Source organism: Lactuca serriola, chromosome 2, assembly GCF_051521515.1.
Source record: "Lactuca serriola cultivar US96UC23 chromosome 2, Lser_US96UC23_V15, whole genome shotgun sequence".
In the NCBI taxonomy this organism is placed as follows: domain Eukaryota; kingdom Viridiplantae; phylum Streptophyta; class Magnoliopsida; order Asterales; family Asteraceae; genus Lactuca; species Lactuca serriola.
The window spans coordinates 205227764-205239018 of NC_136409.1; positions in this window are offsets into that span (position 1 = coordinate 205227764).

Below are 11255 nucleotides of genomic sequence, written 5' to 3' on the forward strand. Positions count from 1 at the left end.
AACCCAACACCTATAGAAGTTATGAATTAAATCTTCGAAATGGAGATGATGTTCGACAGTTGTGACTGTAGTAAGAGACAGAAGATGATTTTCATAGTCCAAAAGTTGAAGATAGGAGTGTTGAGCTAGTGGAATCTATTGGCAAACTCGATGTGAAGGGTAGAAGAAAAAAGGATGTCATAGGAGGATTTCCTTGCATACTTGAAGAAGGAGTACTACTAAGAAAGGGACCCTCTGGAGATCAAAAATGAGTGTCGGAACTTGAAGAAGGGCAAGATGAGTGTTAGTGAGTATGTTGCCACTTTCACTAGAAGATGAAGCTAGTACTTCATTTTGTCCCTATCAAACTCTCGAAGTTGAAAATTTTGCTAACGGACTACCAACAGACTTCGGTTCAAAGGTAAAAATAGCAAAGGGATATCAAGGAGGCCATCTGGTCAGCAAGGAACGTGGAGACCCAGATTAAGGAGAAGGGCTTGGAGAGAGCGGAGGTAAGATAGAAAAGGAAGTTTGATAGATCTTCAAGTTCCAACAAGAATATCATATTTTCAAATTGTAGTTCCAAAAAGTTTGGAGGTAAAGGAGAAGCAAAATGGTGCGAGAAGTGAAGGAAGAAGCACTCTAGGATGTGTGGCGATGAGTTCACCTATTACAAGTGTGGGATAACTGGTCATTATGCCAACGAGTGTACATCCAACAAAAGGGTGTGTTACGGATGTCATGAAGAAGGCATATTGCGAACAATTTCCCAAAGAAGAAGGAGGTCGCAAACCCTAATGTGTCGTTGAAGCCAAAGGCGAAAGCATTCCAGATGACGCTGGAAGTAGCAAGGGAGGAATCAAATATCGCTTCACGTACCTTTCTTGTTAATGGATTTCCTGCCAATATACTGTTTGATTCTGGAGTTAATTACTCCTTCATATCATGTAAATTTGGTTGAAGACTAGCATTGCATATAAATAAACTAGATAGTGCTCTAGTAGTAGAAGTTTCTAGTGGAAAAATCATACTTTTTAGTGACTTTATCAAGAACATCCTCATCGGCTTGAATGAGAATATTTATTCCACGAGGAATTGTTGCCTATTGAGTTAAACGACTTCGACATAGAATTAGGAATGGCTTGGCTTAGTGTGAACTATGTCGACATCAAGTGTAGAAAGAAAATTGTAGTGATCAAACCACCTGGAAGAGAACCATTTATGGTGTATGTGGACAAACGTAGAGTAAATTCTAGAATCATCTCCCTGATGAAATCTAGGAAATGTTTGTCCAAAGGATGTACATCATACTTGGTATTCGTGATTGATGCAAGAATGAGAAGAAGGAGATGAAAAGGATACCAGTTGTGTGTGAATTTTCGGAAGTCTTTCCTAAAGATCTTCTTGGATTTCTGTAACGACCGAAAAATTCCAACCAATTTAAACTTTTCAAAAACACCTTGATTTCCTTAATTTATTACAAAAAGGTTTTCATTACAGTTAAATTAAAGTATTCCCAGAATCTCATCACAACATAAACATGAGGAGCGGTATGATCACGCCTTTGCCTTGCCACGGTCTCCTGAAGAACCTGAAAAACATAAAACCACAACTGTAAGCCCGAAAGCTTAGTGAGATATCCCCAAAATACCAACCACATATACCATACACGCATAACATGCCATAACATATCCGATCACAGAACAGCCATGCACTTCGGGTCTACTGTGTGACTGGTCCGCCGCACCGGCCAACAATCCACCTGGTCCACCCTCCGAGTCTAACCATATACATCGAGTCTACAGTGTGATTGGTCCGCCCGCACCGGGCCTTCAATCCACCCGATCCACTCTCTGAGTCTACAGTATGACTGGTCCGCCCGTGCCGGGCCTTCAGTCGGCCTGGTCCACTCTCCGAGTCTACAGTATGACTGGTCCGCCCGCGCCGGGCCTTCAATCGGCCTGGTCCACTCTCCAAGCCTCGGCACGTCTGGTCCACCCTCTTGGGGCCTACATCCTATCCGGACCGCTCGTTGGGCCTTCAGGACAACCGGTCCGCCCTAGGTATCTTGGCCTACAGCACAAAGCAGGACCCGCCTCAACCCAACTCCAGTCCAAACAACCATGTGCACATAAACATACAATCATATAACAATTCACAGTCAACAAACCGATCAAACAGATCACATAACATATCATCATCCTAACCAGGATACCGACCTAACTGGTCACTAGCATAGCATCACCCTACATCTCAGGATACCGACCTCAACCAGGTCTCTAACATATACCATCCTAGCTACCAGAATGCAACATATTAAAGCAATAACATACAACAAATACCCGGATCTCAATCCGATAAAGGGCCGGCCTTGGTACCTTAGACCCTGTTGATATAGTGAGGATAACTCGCCTCGAAACTGCCGGCTGAACAGATAACCCAAGCTGATCCAAACACGAACTCCTCCACTGAACAACACCAAAGCACTAAACTCAATAATTACCAAAATACCCCTAGAAGACAACAGGTCAACCCTTGGTCAAAGTCAAAGTCAACCCCTGACTGATTCTACTCGCCGAGTCAACCCGATGACTCGCCGAGTCCCTATGCCCAGCATTTCCTTCAATCCGCGACCCAACTCGCCGAGACTCGCCGAGTCCAACCATTCTGAGTCCACTCGCACACAACTCACCGAGTCATCCGTTGACTCACCGATTCTCGGCTCAACCAGAAAAGATTGGGACTTCTCGACAAGATTCGCCGAGTCCAAGAATAGACTCATCGAGTTTAAGGCTATCTTCAACCTACTCGCCGAGTTGTTCTTCCAACTCGTCGAGTTCTAGGCCATCTTCATCCAACTCGCCGAGTTCCGGCCTATCTTCAAGCAACTCACCGAGTCTACCCATGTGACTCGCCGAGTACCACCGGGTCTGAATCCATACCGAGGCTTTCCAAGCCATGCAGATGATCCAAACCATAGATCTACCCTTCCTAAGGCCATCCATCACGTAAAGTGGCAAACTTTACGTGAATCCAAGGAGATCTAGGCATTTTCACTCTAGGGTTTGGTTTTGGGACAAGATAGCTCGTTCAATCACTCATAAACAAGGATTTTTATGCATTCTAACCCTTTTTCATTCCAGATCTGAGGTAGCAACCTCAGATCTAACCTCTAAACTCCAATACATCAAAAGATATGATCTCTAATGCCTCCAAAATGATGAATCTAGATAATAGCAGCTCAAACAATGAAATAATACCTCAAAAGGAAGCTCCAAGAGAAGATTAATCCGAATCCTTGCAAAGCCCTTTGACCCGAGTCTCTTCTCCTTCAAGATTCCTTCAACAATCACTTCTTCAAGCTCCAAATGCACTCTAATCCCTCAAAATCACGCCTCAGGGCTTTCTGGACTTCAACAGAGGGTAAAGAGGCTGGGGAGAGGGTATAATGTTCTTTATATAGGGCTCATCCTCCGGATTTAGGGTTTTCTCCACTCAGCGCCTACTCGCCGAGTCCATCCACTGACTCGCCGAGTCGGCCACTTAACACGCGACCAAAGTCGCGACCCTACTCGCCGAGTCCACCCATGGACTCGCTGAGTTCCCCTTCCCAATTTACTCTTTTAGCCCTTCAACTTTACTCTTGATATTCCGGGATGTTACAATTCTCCCCCACTTAAATTAGGCTTCGCCCTCGAAGCCTGCGGCAACTCAATTCTAGAAATACTCTCGCAACGCGCCACCTGGCATTAACCAGACCAGGTTCCTCAAGGCACAACCATCGAAACTCGAACTCACTTTCTCCTTTCTTACGGTGTCCTGACCACTGTCTCAAGCCGTCCACCGGCTTCACCCTCTGATAACCCCACTTAACAACTGAGTACTACTCATGATGCAACATTGCTCCAAATCGCAACCATCACTCGACCCATATGAGCTAGAAATAACCATGCACCACCGGATTCCCGATCCGAGTCCAACTCTATCCATTCCACTGACAGAAAGACACATTCTTCAGAGCAACTCCCATGAGTTCTCCTCTTGCAATCACATACACATGCTGAACTAGCTCTAGCACCCTCGGGTAGGGAAAACCCGTTACACTGACGACATATCCAAACATCCCCCAGGATGAACCACTACTACATACACAATTCCCTTATCAGAATCACACTGAGAGCCCAAGACTCCCTCCCTGCATCCCTTCCGAGCCCTTTTGGCTCTACACCCACGGAATTCCTTCCGCGACCTCAGCAGACATCCCAAACCGGATGTGATTCCATTCCACTTCCGCAAACACGCTGCTCAATGACCATACTTGGATTACTCCAAACATAACTCTGCGCTGCTGCTTTCACTTCCGTGAATTTGCACTCCCTCTCGGAGTTACACTCCTATCTCTTTCCTTTACCAAGGAAATCCACTTGGCCGCCTTGTCACTACGACAAGTGCCACGGTGCTCGCCCAATGCTACACCACTCCTTCATAGCGTAACCGTTATCCATCCAACACACATGCTCTGACTCTACTCGCAAGGACTCTCGAGTCCATGCACCATCTCCACTAATCAAGATCATTACCCGGGGCCAGACCTTCTAATGCTAACACATCGCAACATACTCAATCCATTTCCTCGAACCGATCTAACAATACATGCAGAGTCTTCATCATGACTGGACTGCCTTAACGGGCCTTCAGCCAATCTGGACCACTCTCAGAACCTTCAGCCAATCTGGACCGCCCTCCAGTGCCTTCAGTCTGGCTGGACCGTTCTCCGAGCCTTCGGCCTGACTGGTACGCCTACCGGCCTTCAGTCTATCCGTACCGCTCAACTAACGTTCATCATTCCAAGCTATCTCTCCGGGAAATCCTCCCATGCATACTGTTCTAGCCCTCTAGGGTTTCCGAACTCTATCTCCATCACACAACTCAATCCCGGCCTGATCCCAGGCCCTCCGCAATTAAGTACCCTTGGTCTGTATCCCGCCCTGCATGCCTGCCACTTAGTCATACCAGCCTACGCTCTTGGCTGACAGAACACTGCTGATTCCCAAACAGCTAAACAACCTCACATGCTCAACGATCTTTCGGAGAATTTTCCAATTCTCCCCTGCTTAGGGCACTGACTATCAACCACCGGGCGCTATCACCGACCTCCCAAAACAACCCTGCACAACACAATCACTTACCTGCGAACTGCGCCCCACAAGCATAAACAACCTTCACAAAAATCCCATTTCCACACTGATCATCCCACTCGAAAGAAACTCAATCTGCAACTAACCACTCCTCAGAAGGCAGATGCTACCCGACATTTAGACCAACGCCAGATTCCCACTAAAAACCCCATGAATGATAACCAACGAAATTCCCAACACTAACCCATAACCATACCATAATTCTCAAAGAACAACGAATACCACACTGAAAACCACACAATGAGACTAGCAGATAAACAATACCCACAATAATCACAAGATAATCAAGACATCAAGAAAGAAACATACCCGCGACTGCCTCCGGCACTGCTCTGACCTCCTCTGCTGTAAGCTGAAAAGCACGACCCTGAGCCCTTGGCGGCTCTGCTCCACCCTGACCTCCACCCGTGATCCTCAAAGTGGCCGGTGCTGGAGCCTGCACCGGTCCTGCAGCAAGCTGTGGACAGTTGACCCTCAAATGTCCAACCTGATGACAATGATAACAAATCCTCAAATCTCGAACCGGCGCTGACTGCCGACAATCCCTCGCATAGTGCCCCTCCTTTCTGCACTTGCGACATGCACCACCGGACCTACAAACTCCGGTGTGACTCCTCCCACACTTCCCACAAGTGTGGCTACTCAGATCTCCCATCCTAGAATCAACGGTCTTGGACCGTTTCGGCGCCGCCTGCGACTGCACCGGAGCCTGCCTCAGCTCACGCAACTGCAACTCAATCTCTAACTCATGCCGCCTGGCGGCCTCCTGCAACTCCAACAAAGTCTCGCACCTCTACGTAGACACAAACTGTCTGATATCCCTCTTGAGCATGCTCAGATATCGAGACATCTGAGTCTGCTCCGAAGCGAACTCAGGGCAGAACATCGCCCTCTCAGTGAACATCCTGGTGATCTCAGTCACCGACTCCGAACCCTGCTTCAGCTCAAGGAACTCCTGAGCCAATCTCTCTCTCTCAACTCGCAGAACATAACGAGTGTTGAACATCTCTCTGAACTGATCCCATGAAACCGCAGCCCTCTGCGCATCCGAATATTACTCTGTGGTCAATCTCCACCAATCCTTCGCCCCGAGCCTCAACAGGTTCAGAGCACACCTCACCCTCTGATCAACAGGGCATGAACACGTGAAGAAACACCCCTCCACGTCCGATAACCATCTCATAGCAACAATCGGGTCCTGAACTCCATCAAAGGTGGGAGGCTTCGTATTATCGAAGTCCCGATACTGAAAACCCCGACCAGCTCCTCCCCCTGCCGCTGCTACAGCCGCTGTAGCCGCCGTGGCAGCCGTCTCTGTGATAGCTGCATAGCGCTCATTAAAATACTCAACCATGGCGATCTTGATCGACCCAAACAGTTCCGACAACTTGGCCCGGAACAACGCAACAACCTCATCATGTAGGATCTCACGAATCCTCGCATCCAACTCGCACGTGCTCATCTGACCAATAACCTCGGGCGGTATTGACCCGCCCGGAACTCCCTCTCCTGCTCCCGATCCTGATCCGGATCCACTCCCAGCATGTCTCGGAATCTCCATACTGAAATAACACCACAAAATCTCAGACACTTCCCACTAACCCGGGAACCAACTCTCAACCCCACCCTAGAGGTCATGGTTTCCCTGATACGCGTATGGGTCCTGTGCTTTCAGTAGTACGGGCCCATACTACCTTCCACACCTACCCATATTTGTATGAAGTACTACCACAACGCCCTTGAGAAAACATACAAACAAGCGCTCAACCCTCACCACTTGAGGAACACTGGAAATCTCCCACAAGGAAACCCTAGGCTACAAGCATCACAAATCAGGCAGCATTATCATTAAATCCTGAATATCCCTAGCCTAGCACTAGCATGCTGTAGCTCAAAAACAAATATCATGTATGGTATTTTGGGGTTACTTACTGGCTCCGGCTGATCGTACCTCCGTGTCCTCCTTTACTCATTTTGAAAACCATTTTAAATTCTCTTTTGAAAACTCTCCTCGATTTGAGACTGGAGTCACACGAGTGTTCCTCTAATTCACTCAAACCAAGGCTCTGATACCAACTTGTAACGACCGAAAAATTCCAACCAATTTAAACTTTTCAAAAACACCCCGATTTCATTAATTTATTACAAAAAGGTTTTCATTATAGTTAAATTAAAGTATTCCCAGAATCTCATCACAACATAAACATAAGGAGCGGTACGATCACCCCTTTGCCTTGCCACGGTCTCCTGAAGAACCTGAAAAACATAAAACCACAATTGTAAGCCCGAAAGCTTAGTGAGATATTCCCAAAATACCACTGCAGTGAGCTCAAGGTCATGAGTGGGATAATTCTTTTCATAATCTTTCAGTTGCCATCACTCCACCACGTTGCATCAACACATAACCGAGTCCCAACCTTGAAGCATCGTTGTAGACGGAAAAAACATTATCACCTTTTGGGAGTGATAAGACTGGAGCATGAGTTAAAAGATCTTTTAAAGTTGAGAAAGTTTTTCTTGGGCTGCACCACATTCAAACTTTGCTTCTTTTCGTGTAAGACATGTGAGGGGTACAACTATGCGTGAAAAGAATTTAATGAATCTCCGGTAATACCCTGCGAGACCCAAGAAACAGCGAACTTTAGAAGCATTATGAGGTGCTTCCTAATTTTGAATGGATTCAATTTTGGTAGGATCTACGCTTATACCGTCACCAGAAATCACATGGCCAAGAAATTGAACTTAGTGAAGCCAGAATTCACATTTTGAGAATTTAGCATATAGCTTCTCCTTTCGCAGAAGCTCTAACATTTCACGAATATGAATGGCATGATCAGCTTAAGATATGGAATAAATTAGATTATCATCAATGAATAAAATGACAGATTTATCGAGCATTGGACGACATCCCGATTCATCATATCCATGAATATAGTAGGAGTATTTGTCAAACCGAATGGCATGACAAGGAATTCAAAATGCCCATATCGAGTACAGCAAGCGGTCTTTGGTACAACCTGCTCATGTACTTTCAACTGATGATATTCAGACCTCAAATCAATCTTCGAGAAGTAGCTAGCACCCTAAAGTTGATCAAACAGACCGTCTATGTGAGGTAGTGGGTACTTGTTTTTATAGTTACCTTATTTAGCTCGCAGTAGTCAATACATATTCGTATTGACCCGTCCTTTTTCTTGAAAAATAATACTGGAGCACCCTAAGGAGTGGTACTCAGTCAGATAAAGCCCTTGTCAAGTAATTCCTGCAGTTGATTCATTATTTCCTTCATCTCGGCTGGGGCAAGACAATAAGGAGTCTTTGCAATCAGAGCAACACTAGGCATAAGGTCAATTCAGAATTCTACTTGCCTATCCGAGGGGGAAGTCCAAACAAATCATTAGGAAATACATTTGGATATTCATTAACAATGGGAACATCCTTTACCGTTTTATTCCCCTCTTTTGAGATATCAATTGTAAATGCGAGATAAGTAGAACATCCTTTTATACAAATTTACGAGCTTTTAGGAAAGAGATTATTTTGAATATTTTAAGTCTTTTTTCATTGTAGACATAATTTGGATCCTCCCCTTCGATAGGAATGCGTACCATCTTTTCATAGCAAAAGAGTTCAACACAGTTCTTTGACAACCAGTCCATGCCGAGAATGATATCCAAGTTGGGTAGGGAGATAGGAATCAGGTTGGCAAGAAAATTCTAACCTTTAATTTCTATGATACAATCTCTATAGACTTTATCATCAAGTAATGATTCACTTCCCGCAGTATCTACATGAAATGGTTGTGCGAGTGCATAGCAAGCAATTTGAAAGAACATGCAAATTCACTAGACACAAAAGAATATAAGGCACCAGAATCAAATAAGATGTGAGCAGGTCTAGAATTGACGAGAAATGTACCAGTCACAACATTTGGGTTTTCACGTCCTTCCTTTGGGGTAATTTGGAATGCACGACCTTTAGCTTTAGGTACCTCGTACTTATGGGATGAAGTACCCTCCAGTTGTTGAATAGAAGATTGACTTCCCGCCATTTGGCTGGTAAGAGTAGGGAAGAAATGCTTTCTGTGGCCAGTAACACCGCAAGCATAACATGTAACATTCTTCATTGGTAAAACGGGATTCAGGTGACTTGTTTCTCCACATCCATAGAAAGGTACCGGTCCTTTTCCTATTATGCATTGAACTTGATGGCTCTTTCCACATTTTTGGCACGGTGGTGGAGCTCTTGACTGAAGATAAAAAGATTATGACCGACCGTGGCCACGAAAGGCGCTCTGAGATTGTACCTTTCTGCTAGGATCAATTCGAGCAGATCGAGCCAATGAAATAAGGGAAACAGAAACAGTTCGACCAACATGTGAATGCTTTGGGGAGAAAAGAGTGGCACCGCATATGTCTAAGTCATGCTCGCTTTTTCGGGCATACTTAACAGCTTTGTCAAATGATATAATATCCCGGTTGATCTCAAAATCACAAATTTCATACCGTAATCCTTCCATGAATAACTAACATTTATCCTCTTCATTCGGGATATACTTTGTAGCAAACTGTGCCCTTTGATTGAATTGAGTTTCATATTCAGTCACGAACATTCCTCCCTGCTTAAGTTTGAGGAATTATTTCTACAGTCTTCTCCTCATATCTACATGACAATACTTTCCTAGCAAGCGAGTTTTGAACATCTCCCAAGATAAATTATATTGGTCATACTCGTTGAGAGCTTCAAATGTCACTTCCCACTAGACCAAGGCTTCTCCAATGAGCATTGCAGAAGTATAGTTAACCTTGTCTTCATTAACCACATGGGAGATACGGAATATTTTTTATGTGTTCTAGATCCATGTCAGAACAACAATGGGATCAAGGACACTTGAGAACTCTGCAGCGCCACTACTCTTGAAAGTTTTGAATGAGGGACATCTCGCTTTGTCTCTCGAAGACTCTCTAGTGGCTTTATCTTTACCCTTATCACTATCCCTTTTGTGTTGTTCGAGAATCTGCTGAATAACACTATTAATTTTATCTAAGAGTCGCTCCTCACGAGGGGATACCAGAGTATCGCCCTCATTAAGATAAGGAGCTCCACCCACATCTAGTGTATAACTACCCTCCCGCTCAGCCATTTCTCTAAAAATTTGGAGAAACATAGCATGTTAGAATATAAGGATTTATCATGACCCAACACCCTACTTAAGTCTTTCCTATGTTGTGTATCCATATACTCACAATGAATCCGTTCATATATTGAACTTCCAATGATTTAAGTCTAACTACCAATCTGTGGTATTTAGTTCGCTTAAACTGGTACTCTGATACCATGATTTTAAGACCCCAACATTAAATCACCATAAAGCCAAACATGCTACATCCATATTGATAATTATAATTCATATTAATGGTCTAAATACAAATGCATGGATACAAACCAGTAACACAAATTGTACAAAGTTTCATAACTAGTTGTATAAATACATAGCTACCCAAGAATTTATAACACATATACATATATGTATACCAAGTACAAACGTAGTAGTGTCAACTACTCTAAGTCCTCCAACAAAGCATGTCTACTCTGAATGCTTATCACCTGAAATAGTTAAACACTAAGAGGGATAAGCGGGCATCGCTTAGTGAGTTCAAAATCAGATACAATTGAACTCTATTCCATATACATAATAATATGACAGGAACAAAAAGAAACAAAGGACAACAAAGGCTTATATGTCTATCAAATGAAGGGCTTTCCAGATCAATCAATGTTTAGATTCAATGGGTTATAATCAATGAGACACATCAATTTAGGATCCTAAATACCATAACTTCCAGCCCAAGTTGCACGTAAAACACAATTCCTGCTTATCATGTTGCTAGAATATACAGGCTTTCAACCCTACCTAGCCACAAGCTAATACCAAAGTGATACGATTCATGTTCTACATGGCCAAAGGCACAAAGCCATTACCAAAGTGATAGGAGTCATGCTCTACATGGCCAAAGGCATCAAACTCCAATATCAAGTAATAACCACATACATCAATAACATAGGAAAGCACATTGC